Raw genomic sequence first — 25,546 nt, 5'->3', positions numbered from 1 at the left:
GATGCTTATTGTAGAACCATAGAATCATTAAAGTTGGAAAAGACCACTAAAATCACCTAATCCAACCATCAGCCCACCCTCACCATGCCCGTGCCACTGCCTTGCTGCTCTTTCTGAGAAGAAACGTTTTCTTAATATTCAAACCATATCTCCTCTGGCACAACTTAAGGATGTTACCTCGTCCTATCACTGATAGCTGGGAAAGGCCAACCCTTTCTTTTTAAAGAAGAAACTTGTTTTGTTTTCACATTATAAAAGAGAATCTAGTCATGCTTTTTGTGGTGCTACAATTAAAAGCAGTTCACCCTGAAGACCTGAAAAAGGCTGGAGAACCCAGTAGATGAAAGTAGAGCAAAGACCTTGCAGATGAAAAAGCAGTCTTGGAACAAAAATTCTGCATACCCTTAATGAAATCTAGAGCAACAGAAATTCACCTGTTACCAGATTTCTCTCCTTTGGTGAGAGGGGTTATCTTGTTTTGCAAATTTTCCAATTAGGAGACAGTGATTAAAAATGGATTGTTCCTTTAGATAGATTTATCCAAGGCTGAACCTTCAAATAGAAATTCCAGAATGTATGAGGAGAGGAAAATCTATCTGAGGAAAGAGAGAAGAATATAGCTTGTAAATGCAAAATTATTTCATCAAAGTTAAATAGATTGTCTTTTTTCATAGCAGGAATTACAAGTGACAGATGGTCTTGCTGCTGAACCAAAGGTGTAGCAGTCCTGTGATTCAATCTGTATTCCTGGCTCTGAAGCAGATTTCCTGTGCAAAATAGGGCAAAAAGCAGAATTTCAGTAACGGCCAGTTTTGCAGAGTTAGTCTGAAAAATTGAAGACCTGATCTTCAGATAAGCACAGTGGGAGCATTGGTTTACTTTCACTGGGAGAGGTAAATGGAAAGCCACCCTGAAATGATAGCTTAACTTCAGATTGAATAATTAAATATATATACTGAAAATGTAAAAATAAAGTGGTGACAAATCTCAAAAATTCTGATCAACAACCTTTCCAATGTTTTTTTTTTTTTTTCCTATCTGTGAAACAGATACATTCTTCCATTGATCTCCTACCAACATTCCCATATGTACACAGGACTACAGGAACTCAGACAAGAGAAACAGAACAGAGAAGAAGGAACACCAATAATAATACCTACATATGAGATTATCTCTTACATTTTCCATTACATAAGGCAGCCTTCAATTTAGTCTCACCAACTTTGTTCACATGCACTGAAATTGCCTATTATGGTGCTGAATTGCATTAAGCTGAATTTGAATTTTATTTCTGTACACGGATATATTTTTAGTTACCTTATAGAGTTCACTCATTTCTGAAAACGGTACACTGACTTTTTCCTCTAACCTCAGCATTAAAATAAAGTCAAAACATACTGAAAACTGGCATTTCTCCATCATTATATGATTGTGAACTACAACAAAACGTGGGCTTTTCCTTCAGGTTCCCGTATAACATCATGGCTGATGATACCGTTACCGTAATTGATAAAGATATCCTGCTTAATATCTAAAATCTAAACCTGTTAATGGAGTATAAAAGCATACATTTAGTTCAAGATGAAGGATTGTTACCATTTTGCTGGTTTTTAAAACCAGAAAATTATTGAAAATAATAGTGATGAAAGCTAGTGTTATATGAATTTAGTTTATGCTAAGAGTCTTGGGAAGACTCCATCAACTGTTCTAACAACATATTTTGATACTGTCTTTTTCCTTGACTCTTGAAAGTTAGATGATCTGACACTATATTTTATATTGACTGGAAAAAACGTTTTTCAAGTTCATCTGCTTTTCTGCATATTCTAGTGAAGATTTTGTACAAATTCTTTCCTAGAACATTCTGAGAAAGTATTTGCTGAAAATGATTTTTTTTTTTTTTTTTTTTTTTTTTTCTGCCTCTCAGGAAAATTCCATGCACCCATGTGCATCAGTAAATTCTCAAGCAAAAATAGAGTAGAATCATCACAGAACCATTAAGGCTGGAAAGACCACTAAGATCACCCAGTCCAACTACCAGTTCATCCCCACCACGCCCACTGATAGTGCCCCTCAGTGCCACATCTGTAATGTTTCTTAAACACCTCCAGGGATGGTGACTGCAGCACCTCCCTGGGCAGCCTGTGCTACTGCATCACCGCTCTTGCTGAGAAGAAATTGTTCCTAATATCCAACCTGATCCTCCCCTGGTGCAACTTGAAGCGACTACTTCTCATCCTATCACTGTTACCTGGGAGAAGAGGCTGATCACAGATATATAAAAAATGACTTTTCTTTCTATTGGTGCCATTATTTTGAAACAATGGTTTTTGCAAGACAAGGAAAAAATTAAAAAATATATATAAATGGAGCATGCAAATGTGATATGACAGCTCTTTATGATACTTTGCTAGTCTGTGAGCAGAGAGAAGCTAAGTATTTGCTGCCCTCAAGTGGTATCCTATTTTCCTTTCTTCCCACAGGCATCCACAGTGCTGCTTCACTCATTATAATTCAAGTTCAGGGCTTTGTTTACTTGTTTTTATTGTTGTTTTGGGAAGAAAACAGGAAACTTGGAATAAATAGACTTCAGTTTTCATTGTGGAAAACGTGCTCTTAGAAATAAGTGCTTTTCTTTAAATACTCAAGAGATCTTTGATGTGCTTGATCTTGGATATGTTTTAGTTCCACCTTACTGCACTGTAGAAGACTGGCATACACAGTCATACAAAATGTAGGTTCCAGAACACTTAAACATTGCTGATTACTCTCATGTGGCATTGAGTCTGGGGCTATGCAAAACTAAAGAATCATAGAATCAAAAATGCATTCTGAGAAAAAATGTTCTTGCTCAAAAAGGCCATTTCCAAATTGCAATGAAGGGGAAAAAAATGATTGTGTCATATGTTTACAAAAAGTAGCTTTGAGATATCAATAATGAGTTAAAAATCTCAGCTAAGAGGGATCCTACCATGCTTCAAAGGTGGGGCATGACTCCAGCTGCAGCTCAAAGACAGCCGGATCAGATTCTAACTCAGCCAACATAAGTAATAAGAACTGCATTTTGAGAGTGCATTACAGGAGAAAATACAAAACTCAAACAGAAAGCAATATATATATATATATATATATATATCCAAATACCTCACTGTAGTGTTAGTCTGTTTTCCCAACCATGACCAACTCCTACAGTCTGAATAGTGATTAAGAGATCCCTTTATCTTAGCGTGTTTCATCCATCCATCCTCTGCATCTGGGACTATTCAGGAACCGCAGAGCTACTACATTGCATCAGGCTGTTTAATGTGTCATCGACACATTCAGGGGCCATGAATGCCAGGTCTCGTGGTGGTATGTCACACAGATACTAAGTAAACAGATGGTGCCTCAAGGATACTACACAGTCTGGGCTACAAAATGCAGTCATTGGACAATAAATAAATAGATAGAAATGCTTTGAAGAATAGGAATGGGATGAAGAGAGTAAGAGGAGCAGGTTCTGAACTGCTCTCTGTGCCTTTATGTAATAAAAAACATCTGCATATTAACATGAAATAACAGCTCTGGAAGCATTTGTGTTCTCCTCCTCCTCCAATTTTGTCCTAGTGTCACTGTCCCTCTGACATATGTTGCAATCCTATTGCAAAACCAGTCATTTTCTGAGATGCCTGAAAACAGCAGGTGGACGCAACATGAAATGACTAAACCCCTATCATTTGGGAGAGTATCCAAAAAAAAAAAAAAAGTATATTTCACATTAAAAAGAAAGAAAATGAAGAAGGACAGTAAATGATGCAGCCTTTTTATTTACTTCTAAGATCATACATACCCTGAACTTGGATAATGGCATCCCTCTGGACTCTTACCTGGACACACCTATCTCCTGGCTCCAACAGCTGTTGGAAGCCAGACCCATGGCAAGGCAATGCCAGGGATCTTTGCTGCTCAGGGAGCCAGCAGAGCCTGGCAGAATCATCATAGTGCACAGAGCAAAACATTTCATTGGTGTGAAATCTGTGCTGCAGGTGCTGCAAGCTGAGAGGCTCAGCCTCAGCCACCCCCTCAGATCCTACCACTAGCCCAGGCCTTTGGCATGCATGCTTTTAGACAAAAATCCCTTTTCTTTGCATTTGTGAAACTATACCATATTTTGCATTTATAGCTGAAGCCATTTAAGAATATGCACCAGGTCCTATCCCAGAGCACAGCTGCTGTCAGTCAGCCTAGTCAGAGCTGTAGCAAGTACACTTTGGGTTTGCTTGGTAATGCTGACAGCCACTTCTATTTCTTCAGGCTATTACAATTGTATTTAAAAAAAAAGCCTCAGGTGAGTGTTCTCACTCCTTGTGAGTGCGTGAGCAAAGTAGCAGCAGTCCATGCCCATTTCTACAGACACCCCCTGCAGTTAGCAACTGTTGAGGACACACAAAAGAACCAACCTCTAGGTGACTGCCCATAAAAGATTTCCTTTGGTTCTGATCAGCTGTGTTTTACCATTTAGTCTACCACAGACATTGTTAGCGGGCATGGTGGTGATGAGTTGATGGTTGGACTAGGAGATCTTAAAAGTCTCTTCCAACCTTAATGATTCTCTGATCCTATTCTCTGATTCTATGAAATCCATGCTGGTCAGCATACCAGCAGTGTGCCAAGAGCTCTTACAGAAGAACAGTAACAAAGCTTTAGGTTCATCATTATCCAGGCAGAAAAGCCACAGAGATCTCAAACTTCCCTGCACTAGGTATGGCTCCACTTGCAGAGGAGCCACTGCAAAGCCAAGGCTAGCCACTGTGGGGATCTCTCAGAACAGTGAGTTGTCAGTGTGTGCTCAGGACACCGATCCAGGTAATTTTCCTCAAGGCTGACTGCACTGGAGATGTGAAGTAGAGTGATCTTGTAGGACCTTGACCTGTCACCAGCTGGTGCTAAGTGCTTTCCTTGTTCTTGACAAGCAAGGGGCACAGGCAGACGATCAGGCAGAAGTGGGTAAGATAAAGGAGCACAACCACTAAAAATACATTTGAAGTTTTCAGGTGGGAAAGCAGCAAAGCACTCTCAAGCTGTTTTCCCAACTTTAGAAGAAAACACGGGGCAGAGAACTTTTTGTACAACATCTGCTTGTGCTCAGTGATGACATTACTGGGAGTGTCATTTCCCAAAGGTTACACTTGTCTGAGCAGCAGTGTAGTACAACATGTCTGCAATAGGAAAGCTTGTCATTTTGTGCAATGGAAAACCTTTGAGGCATTTCATGCAATCAGCAAACGTGAGAGAAAAAGAATTTAACAGGATGCCTGTGATTTCAGTCATTTTGTGAAAACATAAAAACATTTATTCTAAATAAAATACTGGTATTTGATCAGTCTGACAAATAGTCCCCCTCAGCTCCAATACATTATGTTCCTACAACAGATTTTAAGGTTATATAACTTGTCAATACTATAGCATAGTCTTTATCGTCATCACTCCACACCTGGACTTCTGTCAGTGGCAGATGCCATACAAGTCTCAGAAGATAAGCATGAGGAAAAGCACCCCATTTAAAATGCCATCAGTGGAAAGATTGGCACAGTTACATCTCCTGAGCTTGAAATAAAATAACAATCTACCTCCAAGAGATTCCTTCTAGCAAGCCCCCAGAATTTGCAGTGTGTTAAGGACAGAGGTCATGGAGATGTCTCTGCTACTTTACTCTGCATCTATCTGCTGATATCTTCACTCAAAGAGGGGCAGTCACAAAGGTTTTTGGTTCAAGTGAAATACATCTACCTGTAGATGAAGGAAGTAGACTTAGGGATTTCCTATTTGTGCTACTGATACTAAGCACCAGGCAGTTCAGGACATAGGTAATCTACAGGGAAATCCTGATCTGCTTCCATGGAACCTTCATCTTCCTAGAGCCTTCTGTTCCTAATTCAGGTATCAGCAATGCTGTTACCCTGGAGATCTTCACACTGTAGTCAGTGTTGCATGAGTAGCATAATCCCCTTTTCTGCTTTTAGGAAGCTACAGAATCCAACCATTTCCAGCCTATACCAACAGCAAAACCTCAAACAGAAAAGTCAGAAAGAAGAGACCAAGAAACCATTGTGTATAGATGTGTGCGTGTACACAAACAGAGGACTTGCAGCATCTCTGTAACGCAGTTTCCCTGGGAAAGGGCAGATGTATTTTCAGAGACTATAGCTTTTTTGCTATTCCCCAATAAATGTATAAGAAACACTGCAATAATGGACAGCCTGGCAGAACACACACAGGGACAGAAGCTACAATTCAGCTGGCAAATAAAGCAGTCTTTATACACTCCTGAGCCCACAAAACCACAAAAGCACTGATGCAAAATTAACAATAATAAGTCAATAAACAAACATGCTGGTAGAGAAAAACAGCAGAGCTTTTGTTATCTTGTTGGTAAGAAAGGACAGAAAAGGCACGTGTGCTTGCTAGGAGTTAATACGATGTCAGTATGGATTGCCATGACTGCTGTAACAATGGGGCTACAAAGAGGCCCTGAGCAAGAAGCCAAGTAGTAAAAGATGAGACACACACTCATGCTAGTGACTCTGAAGTGACAGGGAAACCTACAGCAGGACTGCAGCGCAAGAATTTTTGTCCCACTGCAGCCCAGGTGTAAGTAATGGGCAGGTCCAAATATCAGCTTAGCATCAGACAAGCACCTCCATATGGCCCCAGGGCATTGCTTAAAAAAGTGAATCCCAGGTTCACTGTCACATCAGCAAGTAGGCAGCCATGGAGTTAGGAATGAGTGTAACTGGGAGGTAGAGGCCATCACACTTGATTGTGTGGATAGGCAATCTAAAGCATGTATAGCCAAGGCCAGGGAAAAGCTCCAAAAGCATCAAGGTGTATGAACAACAGAAAAACCCTGAGGAAGACGTATTTCTCAGCAAAGCAGCAGTCAGTTCCCCCATCAAAAAGAAGAGGAATGTCAATAAGAAACCTTCTGTCCTGGAAAGATAAGGAGCATTTGAACGTTTAAGGCTAAGGGAGAATGAAAGACCACCTTCCCTGAGACAACACTATGCCCAAATGCCAGGCAAAGAGCCAGGAAGAAAAGACCAGAGCATTGCAGAAGGCAGAAAGGTTAACTCAGCAACACAGTTCTATGTTAGTCTTTGTCTTTGGTTAAATGCTTAATCTTAGTGTTAATTATGGAAATCAAAAGGGTTTCTGGGTTAGACATTGAATGCAAACTATGGCTCAGCTTCTCTTGTGCTGTCTTAAGACGTGGCTTTAACAGACTCTTTTCCTTTCTGGACTATTATTTCACATCTTAAATTTCACTCTGGCCATGCTCTTTGATGAGAGAGATTTCCAGTCAATCTTTCCATTCCTATGCTTTTTTTACGGTGGCTAGCATAGTGGGGCTTTCACCCTAACTTAAACCTTTAAGTGCTGCTAACTTGAAAAATAGTTGCACATTTTAAAATGGCTGAATGCATCTGCTACCACAGATAAAGTCACAAGACTATCATTTTACCAGGCAAAGATTATTTTCAAAACAGACAGAACCAGTCAGCTGATGTGACAGAACATCACAATACAAGGCCTATCGTGATTACAGACATTAAAATGATTATTACGGATTTAACAAACTAGAAGCAGATGCCTGTTTCAACTATCACAAAGTTAATGAGCCCAGACAATGTAAAATGTGTTTGTGATTTGTGCTCAATTGTTCCTGAAATTGTTAACTTGCTCATAGCAATAATATAACCTGTGCAGGGTAGAAGGTACAAGATTTCCACTTAGATAAAGTTAGCCCCAAATACTGTTTTGACTACATAATAGAAACTGCTGATTTTAGCTGATAATGACTGACCTGCAAGGAAGGCAGGTAAAAATCACATTCCTACTGAGTCTAGGAAACTCTAGGAGGTATCTGGGAACCCTTTTTGGACTATGGATAAAGCCAGAAGCACATAGAGCGATATCTGGCAGCATGTGTGAGATCATGCGTAGGTCCTCAGCCAGGCTGCCTGTGCACAGTGCCTGGGAGAAATGCCATCCAGCTCAACATGGCACTGGCCCCAGACTCATTAGCCCTGCTGGAAGCCCTGGAGCAGTCCCACAGGGGTGCTTTATCTGAGGCACAAGCCTCTGACTGTGCTGTAGGCATGGTGGTGTTGTGTACAGAAATGCATTCAGTCCCTGAACACGCACTACCACCTTGACCTGTGTCCATGGCTGCTGTCCCTTCAGGCATTGGTGGTGAACAACTTAAACAACTCCTGTTCTCCTGAGTTGCCATGGTTTGCTGCATCAGCGGGAACCCTGAGTGCCTTTTGAAACAGGAACGTAGTCACTATACAGCAAATTTCTTTTTAAACCTAGGCTTGCATGTGCAAATCTTGGCACAAACCTTAAAAATAAATAATCTTGACAGTGCTAATTGTCATTTTTCCACTTAATTATGGGAGAGAGTGTGCCAAGTATGAAAGACAAGGGAGAACAGCAGGGCTGAGGATCTGTTTGTTCCACCAGAAGGCAGATCGCACGGTTCTGCTGTCCCACTCACTTTGCCTCAATGGAGACCTCCTACTTATAGGTGTAGAGCAGCTCTTCAAAATACCACCAAGGGAAGAAGCAAGATGGGGGAAGAAAAATAGGCAAAAAAAAGAAGGTAACTGGAAACCAGGTGAATCAAGAACATGCTTATGGTTTCCACTGTTTCTATTCCCTTTACCTGTGACTTTAGGTGAACTGATTTATAGTTGAATATGTTCATTGTTAAAGAAAACTGTCCACTTTTCCGGTTTGCAAAAGAGTTATAATATGCACAGAGTAGGCTATTGTAAGGCATCTCATCACTTTTTGCTACATTGAAGTTAATTTGCCCCCTATAGAATCATAGAATCACCAAGGTTGGAAAAGACCTAAAAGATCATCCAGTCCAACTGTTCACCTATTACCAATAGCTCCCACTAAACCATGTCCTTCAGCACAATATCCAATTGCTCCTTGAACACCCCCAGGGTCGGTGACTCCACCACCTCCCCAGCAAGTCCATTCCAGTGCCTCACCACCCATTAATGGTAGTTAATGCAAGAGCACCAATGCTGTACTTTTTCATACCTTGTCTTGATTATATAGGAGAGGTGAAGGAAGAGAGGTGGGTCATAGGGGTTATGCACTTCAACAGGTCAGTGGAATTTCTTGACATGGCAGAAAGAGTATTTTCAAATATAGCCCAGTAACCAGAAATAAAAAAGAGATTTCTGACACTGTGGATATAATTTCAAATCACTACTGCATTTGTTTTCTTTCCTGAAGAAATAAACCACACAAAACTCAAGAGACCTCAAGGTTTGCCAAAGATTGGTTTTCTCTGTGACTGCAACCAAGTTCCTTCCTTTCCAGGTGCTTCTGTTTGCTTTGTCTTGCCCACATTATTCTTTGAGACAGAGAATGTTTTCTTGTCTGTGTCTTGACAGAAAATAGAGCAAGGGCATTCTTATCTTGAGCACTGTCCCTTGCTGATATTTTAACAATGACATCTTAAGATTTGCTCCGAGTAGATGGTCTCAAAGTCTTGGACTTCAAAAGAAGCAAGAAAGCTCAGTGCCGATTCTGGTTAAGAGCACTTTGACTAAATGCAAGATTCCAAATTTGCACAGCTAGTCTAAACCCATTTAACTATGGATAAACCCTCAGGTGAGATATGTGAGCTGCTTCCATAAACCAGCTCCTGCATCTCCTTCCAGGCAAAGGCAGCTCTACTGCCCACAGTGATTCCCTATTGGTCTGTCCAAGGAACAGTTGACCCACAAGTGCTGCCAAGTCTGAAACCAGCAGGAAGGTAAGGGGTCATGAAGCAGTGGCACAGAAAAAAAAAAAGACAAAAATCCCAAACTAACATTTCAAGCAAGAAATTAATATTAAATAAAAAACAAACAAACAAACAAAAACATTTAAACAGGAAAATGGTGTAAATGGCAACATTTGAGGAGATCTGTCTGAAGACAAAGTATATTTTTATATTAATTAAATGAACGATAACTACTCCAAAGTAGATACTTAGGTAACAATTCAATGCTTCTGACATTTAATTATTATACATCATTGCCAAACTCACCTATTCTGTTACCAGTTGACAAACAATGGGATTTTCAACATTTTGGAGTTACAACATACTATTCCTTTAGAGTACAGTCATTGTGTTTAATTTATTTGTGCCTCACAAATTCATTTCTTGAAATGTATAACATATACTGTTACTCATTAAAAAGGCTGGACAATCAATCCCAACAATAAAGACAAAAAAAAAAAATTATCATCACAGAATCACAGGGGTTGGAAGGGATCTCCAGAGATCATCAAGTTTAAGCCCCCTAGAAAGCAGGCTCCCTGCAACAGATTGCACAGGCAGGCATCCAAATAGGTCATGAATATCTCCATAGAAAGAGATTCCACAGCTTCTCTGGGCAACCTGTTACAGTGCTCCATTACCCTTATGATAAAGAAGTTCTTCCACATACAATTATAAAGCAGCTGTCCACTGAGAAATAGCGTTCCCAACCTTTCAATAGATTTCCTTATACAGATCCCACTGGTTGCTCTTCCCTAGTCCAAAACCAAATTCCGTGTCCATTCCATTCAATTTGTTCACACTTTTATTCATGTCAGTGTTTTTTCCCCACTTCCGATGCTTTTAAAAAAGATTTCCATTTTTTCAAGCAATGTGAACTGTACCATTCATTTCACTGACCTTTACACTTCTACAAGGTTCCTACTAATGTTCTAAATAACCACAGTTCCTAGGAAACATGGCTGAGAAGATTAAATGAAGTAGTTAATTTGCTGATTTCATCTGAATTGTTCAGACCTGATTAGGGCATCTGCATGAATGCCAAATGATTCATACAGTGACAGTGAAAACCAGAGGAATTCCTAATTATTAGCTAAGTGCTGTAAAGCATTAGTGGAAATGTAATAAGACGATAGATGGTTTCTAAAGGAATTTTAGCCTGTCAGGTCAGTCTTTTTTTGTGTGTGTTAAAGTGTTGTAAAAAACCACAGCCAGTAACCAGGCTTTGTTAGCTTCTTCTGGATTACAGCTGCTGCAGATCTTAGCTCTCAGCACCCTTGCTCAAGACTGACCAGGCTGGATGCTTCCATCAGAACAGCAATTTACTTTTAGCTGCAGTTTTGAAATAGGTGCTGTATTCTTTCTGTATTTCAAATAGCTTTGTTTGCTTTATTCTGAATTCTGTCCCTGCCTTATCAGTGGCTTTGAAGCGACCAACTTTCTTACAAGTGGCTATAGGAGACTCCATCACATCTAATAGGATTACATTCAGAAACAGACAAATTATTTCTATGCACAAGTCTGGAAACTTGCAGTAACTCTGACAACACTCTTCAATTTGTGCAGCGCTTCCTCAAGATGTAAAAATAAGAACACTTCATCCTGCGGTACTCCAAGAGATGGATAAACAGAGGTTTGACTTCATACTCTCCTGAGCTGTTAAAGAGTATTTACAGTTAATCACCCTTTCTTGATATCATACCAGATGACCTCTGGAGGATCAGATAACCCTATCAAGAACTGTTTTTCTTTCCTGGAACTCCATAAGGAAACTTTCCAGGAGAAAGAAAGAGGCAGATTGTAGTATCATGTGACCTGCTTCTGGTCAAGTCTTACATCCCTATCTCAAGCAGACAACTATGCCAGCTGGAGCATTGGTTAAAGTGACTCACAATAGCTTTGTCAACAATCTAACAGAAATCCCTAGAAATTGCAGAGGATACAGATGAAGCTGCGTGGCATATATTGCATGGGATCTTGAAGCAGGTACCCTTACACTTGAAATGTTCATGAGAAGATGACGTTTATGTCCTCATGGTCTTTTGAAGACAGGCACCAACTTTTTCAGCATGCCCTTGCTCCCACCCACAGATAGCATATTTATAGGCTGGTGCTGTGCTTGAGTTAATAAATTACAGTAATAAGCTCAGAGATTTAGCGTTAGTCAGACATCCAGGCAGCCCTACACCCATGAAATCGAATCTGTAGGCAGAAAAATCTCACTAACATGAAATCCCACAAGAACGATTGCGAAGACGGCTAGGGTAAGACATCTGTCAAAATATTTACATTACATGTGGAAGAAAAAAAACTTTTCTGACATTTCCAAATTGTAACAGCTTAATTTGATAATAGAGAGTAATTTATAATAAACATGCTGGTAGAAGTTTGAGAACAGGATATTCTTAGAAAGGATCGGGCTGCATCCAACATCACAATTTCAGTAGAAATAAAATGCAATTTAACAAATCTAAAGTAAACCAATTTGATTTACCACTGAAGCCACATACAGTGAGTCTCAGCAGGGATCAAATTTGTAGCTTCTTGGGGGAAAAACAAAGGCTTTGGGTAAATGTATAAACAGAACTCTAGCCTTTCCAGCACAATCAGTTCTGTTTCACTTTGTATTAAATATGTACTTTTATTTACAAAATAATACCACTGTCAAACACATATGTTAAAAAGAAGGTTGGAGGGCAGACTTTGAAATAACATACTCCAACTGAAACTGCTTTTGGCAGGAAATACGCAGGAAGCTTAGAAGTATGGTCTATACCACACAAGTAGCATTTAATAAATTCCCCAAGTCTGGTATGCAGGTCTCAGTTAGTTCAGAACATCAGATGAGATAGACTCCACTTGCTTCCTTCCACTTAGGCTTGATGAAAAAAACATCAACACAAACTGTTTTCCTAGAAGAAAACTATTATTGTGGATCTACCTCTGCAAATACTGACTGCTCTCTCCTGGAAGTGTCTGTTACCACAGAATCAACCTCTTCTGTTTGGACTTATCAGGAAAGCATGCAGAAATCATAATAAGCACAAACCAAGTGACCTGTGTAAAATTCTCATTCCAAAGGACTTTCTTATACATGAAACTGATTTGCTTGAAGTTTGAGGAGTTCCAGGTTGTGTTCTCTTAAAATAACTTCTGAGTGAGGAAATATGAGGATCTGCAAAGCACTTTTGAATACATACATTATAGAGAAGAGAAAAAAAAGTAATGAAGTGTGCAAAACAGGCAACAATTATCTATCCTTTACTCGTTGTTTACAACTGTTTGGGAAAACGTGTTTCTGAGACACACCAATTCCTTCTCTCCCTTTTCTCCAGAAGAAATTTCTGCTCTGTTTTGCCATTATTAATGTTACTCCCAACTATCTGAAAGATCAAAAGGTCTTGTGCCTCTTGATGTGCATTTTCTTCTTTCACCCCATCCAGAATAAACCAGTCCTTTGTCTGGCCCATAATATTCATTTTGGCGGCAGTCCTTACTTCCATTTTCCCCTTTAAGCACAGACACTTTTCTGATGTTTCAGATCTTCAAGTCCTTCACTTAAAATAAATAAGTAAATAAATAAATAGCTGAGAATAGTAGAAAGGAAAGAATAAAGGACAGCTTGTTCCACTACAGAAATACCTAATACTCTCTTTTAAGAGGATCTCCTGCTTCAGATATTTACCAGTTCCAGATGTTTCCATGAGAGGATTAATCCCCCACCCTTCCCCACCACCAATGAACTTAATTCTGTAGAGTCCTGCAAGATATGGAAATGGGAAACTGGTATCTTTCTTCTTGATCCTAGGCTGAAAAACAATTTGTACCCTGAATTTCGGAACATGTAGCCTCTACAGTTTCACAGAGAACAAAAACACTTGAGCTATTCTCAGCCTTCAGAGTGCTTTATTTCAGTGAAGACATCAAATTGATTTCATTCAATAGTACAGCAGCAGTGAGTTCCCAACAAGCTCACTCATGTTGATTTCTCTACTAAATTCTCCTCACAGATGAACATGCTTGGAAGTATTTCATATTTCAGTCATCTGTAATTTGCTTTGGAAAACCTTAACAGTATTGTGAGAACAGCAAAGCAGTGTATGAACAACATAAATCGAACTGTTAAAGCTAGATGGCAGTGCATTCAGCTGTGTGTCATTGGGTAGACTTTTGACGTGTTAATTTAATTCAAGAACACATTGTGAATGTATCAAATAGAGCACAAATTTGAAGCCAGAATACACTTCTGGAATGACTGTGCTATTTGTAAAAAAAATTCAGTGGTGATATTTAATACTCTAAAAGAATGTGGTAGCATGCTCTGACGCTAATATTTATTCCTGTAGCATAAAGAGCACCATATGCTGAGATGCTATATATTTAGATAGCACTAGATAAAGAACTGAGGTGGCTAAGCTACCCTCAATACCTAAAAATCAACAGTAGTGTTCCTCTACCTGCAATCTGTAGAACTTCTTAGCTAAATACACACTTTTTCTGTGCTGTTCCAGCATATAACTACTCAATATCACATTCTACAGAACATGCACAACCCACTGCCATCACATCCAGAGGAGTTCCCTCATCCTTATTTCAAGCTACCAATTTGCCAACCACATTGCCAGATTCTGAAGACCAAATGATAGCAGAGTGGTGAAAGCAGACAGTACCTTCCCTAGAATGGATTTTTCCTTTTAAAGTTACCCTACTTTCTACTTCCCAAATAAACAGCCAGTGAGAAGAATAAATCAGGTTATAGAACATGGCTTCTCTTAATGCACACATTTCCGGGAAAGCAGCTGCCCCACACTTTCTAGGTTGTTGAAATTTTCTCTGTTTCCCATCTGGTCCCCATCATTTTTAGGAATTTCTTTCACTGAATGCTGATCAGTGAGAGCTATTTACTTTAAGTAAGTTCTCATTAGTTAATTTCAGAAGTATAATTACATGAAAACATTAAAGCACACAGTGCTCGAGTTATTTTATGTTCTCATCCATAAAAAGCCCAACAGAAATCAACAGGCAGAATTGATATATAATGGTTTGGAGTTCCTAAGTAGAAAATGCTTAAAGATGTATGCTGTCACCATCTTTTCATTGAAAAATGAGTTCTTTGAAAACGCACCCAATTCCAAAAATGCATCCAGGTAGAAACCCTCCTCTCTTCCAGGTTCATAAACATGCATCACTGCATCTAGTTCTACTGGTGTTTGGTAAAGAGAAATAGCTATTAGAAACAATTAAGTAATTAACTAATGAACGTAGCGTCACTAATAGTGTTTGCAATCTTACATTTGGAAATTGCAGAGTAGCAAATAATCATTCTATTGCCAGCAGAGCACTAGGAAGCTCTTCAGAAGCATCATGAAACATGAAACTTCACTTTCCCTGAAGGGCACTCCTCCCATCCCATTCCTGCAGTAATCTGTACTGCACGAGTGAGAAATTGATAAGATACAGATTCACTATATCTATTAACTGCAAGCAAACAGCCTATAAATTCTTCAAGTAGAAGTGAGAAAGAAAGAAGAAACATCATTAAAAACAGAAGGATTGCCTTAATTCCTCCATTGCAGATGGAGGAACAGCATCCACACTCTGCTCCTACAGCCATCCTGCAATGGCTGGGGATGGAGAAAAGCTTCCCCCAAAACAGAGCATGGACCGTAAAGCAAGACAGTCTGGGAACTCTTATGTTTAATATTCTTCAGGAAAACATGAGCATTTATCTTTTATTTGCCTAAACGCAAGGTAGAACACACAATCGTGACTCCATGGCTCTATCATCATATATGCCACATGAAGCCATGAGAGCTGTCAACACCGTGCCTTATGTCGGTAGACAAAAAGGTTACCTTTATCAGAGACATCTCACCATTACACTACCATATGACTCTTCTTCCTTTTTGTTCTTACGTGCTAACATTCATAACTTGTTTTCTGATGTGTATACATCTTAGAATTATTTAACCCCTCTCACTGCTCCCATCAGTAAGAGCTTAGTTTAAAGATAAACTTCTGTGCATCTTCCTCTGTTCAAGAACTGAGCATAAAAACTTCTGAATCATAGCAGATAAGTTCTGAAATATCTTCTTTTAATCTCCACTTCATCTCAAGTGAAACACAAACTCCCTTTTACAAGTCTCCCAGAATCTTGTGATCAGCCGGTAACCAAAAATTGAAATTGGTTGCTCACTTTCATACCCATGATCACTGACATATTCTCAACAAATCAGAACCATCTTCCTAGGTAATCCAGCAGAAATGCTACTTGAAGACCCTCCATATTAGATTTTAAAGAGAGTGTCATTTTGACTAATGCATATGAATCATACCTCTATTTCCTAAACTATTCGGGTTACTGGATTACACACAAAAGGTCTTACCCAGTAGCACTGTAATTTGCAACAAAATAAAATAAAATAAATTTGAGTGATTTCAAACAAATATCTACTTTAGCAAAAAAAGACAAATGTCAACTCTCTTTTTAGTTGTACATATAAAGGAGCACTTTCCCAGTTGCATGCAAATGCCCAGGGTTAGAAGATCTGCCCCAGAATGAGATGTGGATTAACATCACCACTGCTAGGGGAGAAAAGCAAGGGCACTTTCACTCCACAGTTTTGCAGTCATATGGAAGCAGCTGATCATTAGAAATTTAAATTGAAAGATGCTGTAATGTGATTTATTTTATCCAACTGGGGCCCTTTGGTTGTCCATCCAATGACAATAATGACATCCACCCAATTAAAACAGATCTCATCCTCTTATATTTACTCCTAGATAAAATACAGTTTTATTTGTATAGCTGCAAAAGTCCCACTGCTCTGATTCCCCAAAATGCACTACTGTGAAGCCGCTTGGTGCTAAATCAAGGATGGACTTCTTGGTGAAACAGAGAGATGTGGGAGCAACACACTATGAAAAATGCCAATATCTTTATAAAAAGTGCTATCAGAAAAGGTAGCACCAATGTAGTAATCAAAAAGATGCACATTATGTGAACAAAAGAATACAAGATATTTAGTTAATGCTTACTTAAAATCTAAATTTGAACAAGCTAAAAATCAACTTCCAATTTCCCTAGTTCATAAGAATCAGGAAAAGCCAACAGCTGTGACATAGGAAAACTCTGTGGATGTTGTAACTATGTAGCTTGAAGCTCCACATCTACTTTTACTTGGTCTGACACCACTCCACCACTCCCATGGTTTCTGAGCTGATCAGATAGCTTTGACGGATAGCAAAGTGGTAGAGAAGGCCACTCAGAAATGAGTTAGATGGAGTAAAGCTCATTTAAAAAAAAGATTTTGTGAAACACCAAATACTGCTGACAGCAAACAAATGATAAATTGTGGCATCAGGTAATTTTTTTTAACTGGTACCCCTTAGAATTACATTTAGGTCAGTCCTGTTTCCAGGTAAACAAAGAGCACGTGTGTCATAACAGTCACTACAAATAAGATAAAAATAAATAAATAAAATTTAAAAAAGAGTCTATTTACAGAGTAGATAGCCAAAGAGTATCTATGGAAAGACTCACCAGTGCTGAGGCTTTCAGTTGAGATGGATGCTCGGCAGCATTGAAGCTCTCCACAAAAGAGCAATCTTCAGAGATGCTGCTGTAGCGGTTGTCAGACCTTAAATGGGATCTAGAAGGGGTGGATACAAGCTCCACCTGCTTCCGGTAGCACAGCTGAATTACCTTCACCTGTGCTCCCGCAGCTGGCTTGTCGCTTGCCTCAGATGGTTAATCAGAGGTTCAGGCTGTGATCAACCATTTCTCTTACAGTATCTATGTAACTCCATTCTTCTCAAAGCAGTACACAAGAAGTAGCTTACCCTCCCCTGTATCAGGGGCACAAGTGCAATTTCAAATAGCATTGCTCTCACTCAGAGCTGCCATACAAATTTAACAGTACACATACAGCTAGCACTAGCTGTTAGGTTATTTGTTTAGTGGTTGGTTTTCTAGTAAGTCTCCCTCCAGCAAACAGTCTGTTGAAAGAATGGAAATCACTATCCATATACACCTCAAACCAGGTATGTATGAGAAACTTCCACATTCAGGTAAGGGTTATGCCTGCAAAGAAACTCCTGGAGGAGAAGGAATGAGCAGAACTGGACACAGCACACTAATGAATAGTCTAATGGAATAAGTTTCTCACAAAACCACCAAAATACAGGACTGGCTATGTCTCCAGAGTCATTCCATCAAAATCCATTATGGTAACAGGCTCTGCTGGAAAATGTGGCATTGAGAGGCCACAGATCATCTGCTCTCTGTAATAACACTGCAGAATGGCAGATTATCTAGTGCTATCTTCTGCCACCAAAGAGCAATCTTATGTGCCCTTCTAGCAGAGATTTACCAAAACCTCTTTCAGGACACTAATGAAGGAGATGCCACAGTAGGAAAATAGGAGAGGGGCCCTAAGTCATGTGGGATAGTGATATTCCCAAGTAGAAACCCTAGTAGGACTTTAATACAGGTGCCATAGACACCGCTGGCCACAGACATCCATCCAACTCAAAATTCTGGGCACCAAACAGGATGAGCTCAGTTTTCAGAAGGCATGATAAGATGATAACCAGTTCTGAACAATTGTACTAGTCCTGTTTCTTCTGCAGACAAGAGAGCATTCTCTTGTTAGTGCCCAGTGATTCCAGAACCCAGCTCCTGTTCTCCAGGAGCATAAAAAAACTCTTCACTAACCTGTACACTGGCTCTCCTTCAGATTTTGAGCTGAAGTTTCTCAAAATATAGCATTTAATTAATGGGAAATTGTCTTTTTCAATGGAGTTTGATTTTTAACAGGATAGAAGAGAATTTCCAAATTTTACCATGGAATACAAACCTTAAACTTGAGAATATCTAGGAAGTTACAAGTGTTGCTTAGTAATTTTGTACATACTGTTTTTATGTCATTTTGTGAAATACCAAGAACTGAATATAACTCACATTAATTTCTAAAACATTTCATTTTATATCCAGTTTCAGTAATCATTAGTAAGAACAGTAATTTGGTACAGGCTGAAGGTTTTACCCTTCTCTATACTTAAAATTTCCTTCTTTGTGCTTCACCGCCCTTTCACTAACAGAATATATACAAAAGATATTGCCATTTCTATTAAAAAAAAAAAACAAAACTTTTCTAAAAGCACTTGCTGAAGTGGAAAGATGTATTTGGAATTCTTTGTCAAATTTCTTGGCATGTTCCCACATAAAAAATTGTCCTGTTTTTTTTAACAAATTCTCCTCTGGCCTATTTGATTGGAACTTTCATGAGCATGGCACTCACTAACTTGAATATGCAATTAGGCATCCTTAGTATATTTCCTTTTGGAGTCTCCTGTTGGGTTGGGGCACCAACATGCAGAGCAGTAAAAAGCCTGAAGGAATGAAAAGTGGCCACAAGATACATCTATGCACATGTCCCAGGCACTGCCCAGCATCACACTGCAGGGACTGCGGTGGGCTGTGTGCATCCCACAGCCAAAGTACATGGCATTGAAATTGGAATGGAGGGATTACAGGTGCTTAGCTTCTGCTGAGCCTGGGGAAGACAGAGGAATTGATTGTTTATGCTCTACTCTTCATCACCAAAATCCAGGTGATGAGAAGTCTGTGTTAATTGGCAATAGATTAAAACAAGCAGAAATTATGTGAGTAGGGAGTGTTTTGCCTGTAACTACTGCCTTAGTCATTTATGTTTCTCTGCATGACTTGAAATTTATGGCAAAATGAAACAAGCCTTGCAAGTACAATTACAAAACAAGTAATAATTTCACTAAGTAAGTAAACACCCACCACTCTGCTAACAGCCCTGATGTGCATGTATTAAAATGAAGATCCTAGAGCTTTTTACAGAAGTACATTTCACATCCACCTACTGCAAACGCCAGCAGACATTTTACACCATGACAAGTCAAAATTCACAGGATGCTTATTCTTAGAATAAAAAGGTGCTGAATATTTCTGTCACAGATGACTAAACAAAACAGTCAATCTAAACTTGCTGTATAGTCATGTGAAACTATTTTTAAGATTTAGAACAGTATTTTCTTATGGACGGTGTTCATATTCTTACCTCATTGCTTTCCAGTCTGGCATTAACTTGAGACCAATATATCATAACCAGCACCAGGGTCTTGACTTAGTCTGACTGGAGGCACCTGCACCACCAAAGCACAACCTATAGTGCAAAAAAACTCTGTGTATTCTATCATACCTACAAAGTAGTGATAAAGGCAGTGTCAAAGCATAAAGTAAGCCCCGTCTCCACCTCCATCCCAGGTATTTCATGAAGGCTGTACAAAGAAATGCTTTAGATCACATTTCAACACTAACTTTGCCAGTCTTTCTCTTGAAATATTTAAGAATTGGGTATTGTTTTTATTCCTAAAAGCATTACAAAAATAACACATTTAATCTGTTTTGTTTCTCATCATCCTTACAGTAAGAAATAAGGCAAGAAATATGTAGAAAAAGCCCATCTTCCCTGGCAGATTCAGACGTGAAGAAGGGTCAGTCTGTTCAGGGATGCCACTCCAAGCACTGGGCTATAGAGGGCAAGGGCAGCCAGGTGAAAATGAATCATGCGCTAAGTGGGCTGGGCAACACCTCAGCAGCCATCCTGGTGTGGGTCAGGAGCAATCCTATGCACAGGTTTGTGTATTTGTGTTGCTGAACCAGAAGTCAGTACAAGGCACATGGGTCAGCACAGCACAGAGACTGCCATTAAGCACTGGTACAAAAACCTAACAGCTGAGCATCAGACTGAAGCCTGAGGTGAGGAAACATTCAGTTTCATCACATGCATCACTGTAGGAAATTTCCTCTTAACATGAGATCATCTAAAAAAATGAATCTTCAAACCTTAGCTGTCAGTATCGAGAGAGAAATAGAGGTATCAAGGAAAAGAAATCAGGTATCAGTACATCAAAGAGAAAAGTTTTCTACTTTCATATACACTACTTCATATATTCCTTGAAACACTGTTTTGGTAGCTAACTAACAGGACTTCTACGTTTCTTTTAGTGAATATTGTTTTATTTCTACAGAAACCAGAGCAATGCCAGCAGTGAAATAGAGAAGACAGGAGTATAAATTGGATTGTCGATAAAAACTGAGCACTGTATTCTCTTGTTTCTTCTGTTTTAGTTTGGACAGAATTCTGCTTCCTGAGCCATTAAGGAATGAACAGACACTGTAAACTGAGCCATAAGGTTTCTATTTGCTCATTCTTGCTATTGAGTTGATATTTTCCCTCCCTCTTCCCATTCTCCAGGTTTATGAAGGAAGCCACTGTGTGGCAGTCCAGTACTAAAAACAGATGAATGACGGCGTCAACAGTGTCTTCTCATAAGTTTATCATGGCATTAAACATATAGGGAGCAAATGTTCTGCTCCCTCTTTGCCATGACTGTAGATGCCTGCAGTGATGGAGACACAACTGCTGTCACTGCTGCTGAGGGGTCATCCTTCATGAAGGCACACTCAAATGCTGTGTTCTGAATCTTCACGTGGTCACCTCTCCAGGAGGATTACTTTGCAGAATAACAGTTTTGACAAAATTGTTTTGTGAAGTTTTAAATTTAATTACCTTTCTCAGTATTGTTCCCTAGTTCTCATGTGATATTTCCATATTGTGCATTTGCCCGTAACTCAAAAAATGATTTCATGTGTTAGAAAGGCAAGCAATATGCCAACACTTACATAGCCATGAAGTAATTTAGGTAACTTTCACCAATCCCTCTAACTGCAGCCAATATGATGGTAACTTAAAAAATAAATAGAAGCCACAAAGTGGGGAAAAAAAAACCTCCCTAACAGTAGGATGGGGATTCATGCAGGGAAAACACCAGAACCAGTCAGACAGAATGTTAGCATAACTCAAATAAGAGACATAAACATGTACTGCGGATTCTCATTTCAAGTGTGAATGTTGATTTCCAGTTGAAAAATTCTAAAAGAAGCATCCAGTGATCCCTGAACCCAAGTACTCTGCATCATCCCTCCCTTTACATCCTGTGCTAACAAGCAAGCCTATTGAACAGAGGAATTTTTTTCTCTTTGCAAATGTGCCCTGGTGTGACTTTAGCCCCTTCAGCTGTGATCTCATCTTACCTAGCAAGCTGAGAACCACCTGTCTGGTCACTGTTTTGATGAAGTCAGCCAAGGAAAACACTGGCTCGTAGCACAGCTGTGTGACTGATTCAGTAAATGGAACTCCTTCTGAGTCAGCACCGAGTCACTGGCAGAGCTAGGTGTTAAGGAGCATGATATTTCCGAAGGAGCTGTGCTTCTGTCAAAATGCAAACTAAAATCCAGTGAAGGGCTTAATACATTTCTTGCCAGCCAACAGAATGAGCACAACAACTCACCGTGTGTAAATATTCAGAAAACCAAACAGTCTTATTTCCTATCTTACAGAGAAACGAGAGGATTTCATCCAGTTAGGACAAGTAAAACCTTCACATGAAGTAGCAGGACAGTTCTATCTTTTTAGCTCATCAGACGCTCCTGCCTTAGAAATCATCATACCTACACCCTTTCTTCCCCTCCCAAAGCCCACCTCAACTGCACACTGATGATTAGCCCTTTTAGCCTGCTCACCCACATTTGCCCTACCAAGTAGGTCCATATATAGATCATATGCTCTATCAGTACTCTCGGTACTCCTCTTTATTCCCTGCAAAACAGAGCCAAAAAGCACTGGGTTCAATGACTGATGGCATTAATTTGCAGAATAAGGCACTGCAGTGTAAATCCAGTTTTTCACTAGAAGAGCTCACAGCCATATTATCAAGACTTAAAGACTAAATTATCATGACCTGTTACGAGGGCAGCACCATAGCTAGCCTCTCCTTCTGCTTTGCCCTGTTCCACACAGCCTTTCTCAGCAAGGTAGGCAAGGATGCACAGCTTGGGGCTAGCTTTTGGAAGGAGATAACCATGCAGAAGTCTCCAGGGAGTCTTCTAGGTCATCCATAGATTCCAGTTTAGAGGTCCCATGTGGTTGCATAAGCATATGTTAGACTTCATATATTTGTAATGTGTGTGTTTCTTTCTCACCAGTGTAGCTAGCACTGCCTGGAAAGCACATGCACTAGTCTCCAATTTTAACTCCAGAGTCTGTAAGAAACTTCTCTGTAAAACATGTTTTTTTCATAGGAAAATGCCAGTTTCTAAAAAACAGGCATATATATTCAGTAGGAACAGATTGGTTGAATCAAATATAACAGTGATCAGACACACTTCCTAGGGAAACCTGTCTGATTTCCTGCTAGCTTGTGGCCTCCCTGGAAGCCTCCCTGGTGAGCAGCATGTCTCGGCTCATGGACTCCCTGCTGTGATCATCATGGGGAGCCCTGTCCTCTCTTATTTAAAATATTGAAACAAAATCTTTCTGCTGTTAATTAAATGAAATTCCATATTCCTGCTCTGTGGGAAGTGAAAAATTAAAGATATTTCATTTCAATGCAGAAGGAATGTGAGCGTGGCCATAATCTTGGCCATTCTTCCCACCACAGGAATCTGAGGTTCTGTGAAGCCCTTCTTACACATCAGTGCTCACTGCATTGCCCACTTCTGGCTGGGCGAAGAGCGCTGGTGGAAATTCAAACCTGACAAATTAACATTTGCAAAAAATTAAAATAAAATAACCAACTGTTATGAATTTAACAACAAACGGGAGCCTGGTTTCCCAAGAGACCAACCATGGAGCGCAGCTGGCAATAGAAGTCAAATGCATGTGGAAGCGGTTAGGAAAACAAAACAAAACAAAAATAAAACTTTTGCACGCAAACTCAAACTTCTATTCTCATCCAGGCCTTGGGAAAAAATAATGACAACACTGAAAAGAGTAACTCATTTTTTAAGAAAGCATTTTCCATCACTGAATCCTAGAATACTCTTGCACATAAAGATGCAAAATAAAGTAAGACAAAAACAACACACAAAAAGATCAGTAGAGCAGGCCAATGACAGGTATATAATCCAGACTCATTGAGCCACAGCCCAGCCCCCGGTCTTCTAGAGTTTTACCAAGGTGAGCTTTACATTCAGTCTCGGGACATAATCTTTTTTTCATAGTCATACCCTGCCTGTGAGCCCTGGAATTTCCTATTCACACCTGCAGCAGTCAGAGCACTCACTGAAGCAAGAAGGATTTTCAAATACAGCAAAATTGTTCTGCTAAGCTGACATTAACATGACCAAATTTTGCTTCTGAGCAACCTTTCCTCCTCAGAAACGTGGTGTGATTGGTATCTTCATCCCTGTGGGTGAGGATACAATCCAGATTTGCACTTTCAGTCTCATTTTAGGCTGCGTCTTCACCAGTCTTTCAACATGGAGAAATGGCAGTGGCTTAACAGCTAGAAGCTTGGCAGAGTCACTTGATTTCCTGCCTTTTCCATTAAAAGAATACGTTTTCATGACTCTTCAGTTTCTGGTTTGGAATGTGCCATCTATCTATGCTGCATACACAGGCACACTCATATACCAAGAAGTCCATCCATTTCAAAGCACAGTCAGAGAGCACAGAGATCTCTGCCCAGCATCCTAAGGGAGTACTTCAGCCTCCAGCATTATAACACCTAGGCCAGCATGAGATAATGTTTTGGCTATCTGGCTGTAGCAATTCACACAGCAAATGTATGATTCTTTTGTGGCTGGCGTTGACTTTTCAGTTTAAGACCATAAAGTGTGTCAAAAGAAGTGAACTAGACATCTGGTCATCCTGCTGGAATTTATGTGGGATGTAAGAGAAGCATCTGCAAGCCACTGAAAAATAAGATTTAAAAATGGAGAAGGGGAAACCTGTGCAGTTTAGTCGGCATGAAAGGTTAGTAAGAGGAGGCAGCTCCTCCAATTTCCACCATAGCACCTATCTACATCACTTGTAGGCAATGTAAATGTAAGGAGTATTTCAATGAGATAAGAAGAATTAGATGAACCATTTGTGCAATGAGCAACATGATCAGAGCTCCTGTGGCAAGAAACAAATCGCCAATAGAAATCTGAACTGCTCTTAAAGACTTAAGCTCTGCCTTAAGAGAGCCTTGTTACAAATGGATGCAAACAAGCCAGCTTGTAACAAAGACATGAGAGCAGACAATGAAGGACAGCTTATTTAAAAAAAAAAAAAAAAAAAAAAAAAAAAAAAAAAAAAAAAGTGAGAATAATATTTTCTATCCATTATGTGTTTTGCATTGTGTTATCACTTTTTTTCCTGCTGCCATTTGTTTGATACAGTACCTTACAATGACTGGGAATACTGCAAGAAGAAGAGAATCCAGGCCTGATGTGTTCCAAGCCACTCAACTACCAGGTCATAGTGCCTTTCTGTCCAGTTAAAGGCACAAGAGAAACACAAAAACCAAATCCAAGAAGAAACTCAATGGTTATGATGTCTTTATTTATTATTTATGTGTTTATTTTTTGGCAGGATTTTGACATTCATTTGCTGGCAATAGAGAGATTTTTGAAGGGAAGTAGATGACAGGAATTAGAGGCAGCATAGCATTTTTTTTTTTTTTTTTTAATTCTCAGCACATTTAGAAGTTCATAGTTCACATTGCTCTCACAAGCGGCAATCGCAGCAGTTGAGACATCTTCCAACCATACACATTTATTATAGATATAATTTATTGTTCCAAAACAGAAAGGTCTTCCACTAGGGGACACACTGCTAATTTGTAGCTACCTCT

General features: G+C 39.5%; 1 long non-coding RNA gene across 1 annotated transcript; it reads right to left on the bottom strand.

The window, feature by feature from the left end:
- Positions 1 to 472: 472 nt before the first annotated feature.
- On the bottom strand, positions 473 to 17,425 carry LOC140249848 (uncharacterized). The gene is made up of 3 exons (XR_011903088.1): positions 17,373 to 17,425; positions 685 to 767; positions 473 to 596 (listed from the first exon to the last, which is right to left on the bottom strand). It is a non-coding gene; the product is annotated as an uncharacterized lncRNA (long non-coding RNA).
- Positions 17,426 to 25,546: the final 8,121 nt, after the last annotated feature.

Source organism: Excalfactoria chinensis, chromosome 1 (assembly GCF_039878825.1).
Source record: "Excalfactoria chinensis isolate bCotChi1 chromosome 1, bCotChi1.hap2, whole genome shotgun sequence".
Lineage (NCBI taxonomy): Eukaryota > Metazoa > Chordata > Aves > Galliformes > Phasianidae > Excalfactoria > Excalfactoria chinensis.
This window is presented reverse-complemented; position numbering and strand designations above follow the sequence as displayed.